This window comes from Lynx canadensis, chromosome A1, assembly GCF_007474595.2.
Source record: "Lynx canadensis isolate LIC74 chromosome A1, mLynCan4.pri.v2, whole genome shotgun sequence".
Classification (NCBI taxonomy): Eukaryota; Metazoa; Chordata; class Mammalia; order Carnivora; family Felidae; genus Lynx; species Lynx canadensis.
Window position 1 is genome coordinate 80333208 of NC_044303.2, and position 3749 is coordinate 80336956.

Consider the following 3749-nt stretch of genomic DNA (forward strand, 5'->3'; position numbering starts at 1 on the left):
TCAGGCTCTTCATAACAGTCTGGAGCCTGCTTGGGATTCTCTCTCTCTCTCTCTCTCTCTCTCTCTCTGTTCCTCCCCCACTCACACCGTCTCTGTCCCTCTCAAAAATAAACTTAAAAAAAAAATTATAGAAAATGCAATCTCATGCTAAATTTTTAAAAAAGATTTCATTTATTTTTAAGTAACCTCCACCCCTGATGTGGGGCTCAAACTACTGACCCGAGATCAAGAATTGAACGCTCCTCCAACTGAGCCAGTCAAGCACCTCATATTAAACGTTTCTAGGAACAGTTTCCACGTAACTAAACGAGTATTCCGCATGATGCTGTCATTCGAAATCGTTGAGCAACCACCCTGCACTGTCCCCCAGCAGCTGATGGGGACAAGGACTCTGCCCAGGAGGGTTTTGGGGGACACGAGTCCCAATCAGAGGATGGAGGGGGCCTGGCAGAGTGACTCCAGCAGAGGATGCGGTACTGAGGGCTCTGTCCTGTAGGGACCCCCCCCCCCCCAGGAAGGCCACGGGAGGAGCCTCAGGCTGTGCAGCCGAGGCATGGAAAAGGGACATTTCCCTCCGCCAGCTCTCGCCCCGGGGGGTCGTGGGCTGCCCACCACCCCAGGTCCCTGGCTCTCCCGTGTGTGCGGGGCTGAGCGGCGTCCCAGGTAGACGCGGCAGAGAAGCAGTGGAGCTGACGCGGGTGCTGTGTCCTACACCTGCTCACAGATGGTTTCCATGGCAACAGTCACAGCACCCCCACAGGATGTGAGGCTGTGGGGCCAGGGCCTGAAAGCGGCCCACACGGCGCCCCCTGTGGGAGGCAGCTGTTCATTCCAGACTCCGGTCGCCACGATCAGGGGGCAAGTGCGGCATAGTCCCCAAGATCCCTGCTCGACTCGGCTTAGGTGTGATGCCATGAAGGTCGGGGCGCTGGGCACCAGCATCCTCCCTGGTGGGACACACTCCCCGGGGGCCCCTGATGCCCGCCCTGCCTGAAGGCTGACCCTTGGTGGGGGCTTGCCAAACAGACTCACGGGAGGCTGGTCTCCATCCCACAGCTCAGGTTCAAGAGCACAGGGCGGCTGGATGGAGGTCATGTGATGATGTAAATGGGCCCTGAAATTGTAGCTGCTTCCACAGAGGCCGTTTGGTCACAGGGGTCTGGGTCTGGCTTCCCTGTGGTGGGACTGGGGGGTTCCCATGCTCTTCCTGGAGCTGACCTATCCCTACTATGCTTAGAAAAAGCGAGTGTTGGGGCGCCTGGGGGGGCTCAGTCGGCTGAGCGTCCAACTTCAGCTCAGGCCATGATCTCCCAGTTCCTGAGTTCAAGCCCCGCGTCGGGCTCTGTGCTGACAGCTCAGAGCCTGGAGCCTGCTTCCGATTCTGTGTCTCCCTTTCTCTCTCTCTCTCTGCCCCTCCCCTCCTCTCTCAAAGTAAATAAACATAAAAAAGAAGAAAAGAAAAAATAAGTGATCCCTGCAGAGTTCCTGGAAAGGGGATTCTCGTGTCCGGATTTGAGGACACTGTTTGGGGGTCTTCCTGCCCCCCCTCCCTGCCCAGGGGACAGGAACCCACCCACACACACACACACACACACAAACATGTGAGGCATGAACATGTGAGCGAGGCCACCAGAGGGCAAGGCTGTGGGAGGAGGGGGAAGTGCCCCTGGAGACGCACACTGTCCTGGGCGGGGGAGAGGGGGCGCCCTCCCCGGGCCAGGCCGCCCCGCTTACCTCGCCCCGGACGCATCAGCCCCAGGACTGCTGTGAGGCCTCCACGGCTTTTCCCAGGGAAACAAGCAGGTGGGGGCATACAACAGGCGCACCTCGTCTGGGGCAGCAGGTAGACCACGGAACCCACCTCGGGGGAGAAGACACGGCAGCTCCCGGAACCAGGAGCCTGAAGCCGAGGGCCAGTCTGCAGGGAAGCTGGGTGCCAGAGGCGAAGGCGTGGCTTCCAGACACAGCAGGTGGCTCTGATTCCACCAGGTTTGAAAATGACAGTCGCACCTTTAAGAACCCAGCCCGGCTGCCTGGGGAAAGGGGGGAGCAGGGCTCACGACCCAGACGACATTCCCCAACCATCCCTGACGCAGCTGCCTCGCTCGGGCCCTCGGGCACCAGGAAATATCCACCCAGGAAATGTCGAGAAAAAGGTTTTCACCCGTGGGAGGACACAGGGAGCCCTGGGTGAAAGCCTGACGCGGTGGCTCGGAGACCAGGCACAGTGGGAGGTCACAGGGCTGTCCATGGCCTCCCTGCCCCCCAGCAGCCGTATTTGTGCAAAAGAGAAGAAGGAACGTTCGAGCTTGCCAGCTCAAACCCACACCCAGCCGAGAAACCCCCTTTCTTTCCACCAGCTGGCTCCCCCACACCCACCCGAGCCGCCTGAAGCCTCCCCAGGGCCTACCTGGCTCCCCGGGTGGGAACTGGGCCCACATGGTCAGACTGAAAACCTGTGAGCAGGTTCGGACCCCAGAACTGGGCCAGTGTCCCAAACCTACTTGGGACAGAGCCCAGCGTGAAGTGTATTCTTAGGGCAACAACCAAGGCTGAAATTACGCGTGGCTGACGGAGAACGTGCCATCCCAGGCAATCCCCCAGGAAGTGTGGCCATTCGGGGACACGAGCTGGGGGTGCTCAGAGCGGATGAGCACACGCAAGGAACTTTCAGGGGGACAGGTCCCTGGGGACTCAGCCGGCCCCGCCTTCCAGCAAGAACCAGAGACGGTTTCACGGGACGCCGCGTCCATGGCCTTTGGCGACAAATTCCAGGGCCCCCTGGATGGTGGCAGGTGTATCTAGCAAAGATACAATTCGACCAAGCTGATGATGCATTGATTCATCTTCAGTGTCCAGTGAGCCCTGCTGTGGGATGGGAGGCAGGCCTCAGGGTGGGTTTCAGTAACAGGCGTCCCCCCTGGGGAGCCCCAGGCGGAGGCAGGGAGCCGTGCCTCGTTTCGTCCCGCAGGTCAGCTCGCGCACACCCCGGAAAAGGCAGCACACGGAGCAGAGGAGACCAGCCTGGAGGCCTCTACGCCAGTCGTGGGCACTGAACACGATTACCGCACGCCTCCCCGCACCCTCTGGAAGTAACGACTCACGAAACACACTGCTTTCAGGCTGGCCTCTGCCTCTCTGCATTCCGCTATGGACCGAATGCTTGCTTCCCCCAAGACGCAGATGTTGAAGCCCAGACCCCGCCCCTCCCCGTGTGACAGCCTTTGGAGGTCTGGGGGTGGGGTCCTCATGATGGGATCAGTGCCCTTACGAGGAAAGAGAGACCAGAGCTCGCTCCTTCCACCATATGAGGACACAGTGAGAAGGTGCCGTCTGCAAGGCAGGAAGGGGCCCAACCAGAAATCGGATCTGGCCCCCCCGGACCTCTGGCATCCAGCCCCCACGGCTGTGAGAGGTTAAGGGTCTGCGACGAGTGGCCCCAGCTGGCTGAGATACTCCCATTGTTTTTTTAAGTTTATTTATTTATTTTGAGAAAGAGAGAGACAGAAAGAGAGAAAATCGCAAGCAGGCTCCGCGTCACCAGCATAGAGCCCGACTCCGGGTTTGAACCCACAAATCATGAGATCATGACCCGAGCCGAAGTCAAGTCAGACCGTTAACCGACTAAGCCACCCAGGCGCCCTGAAAGACAAGTACCTTAAGCTCCCAGCCACCTCCCAGGAGCCCCGGCAAGGGGTCCACCACCAGTGAAAATAAAGTCTAAATCAACACAGACTCCACACCAAGGG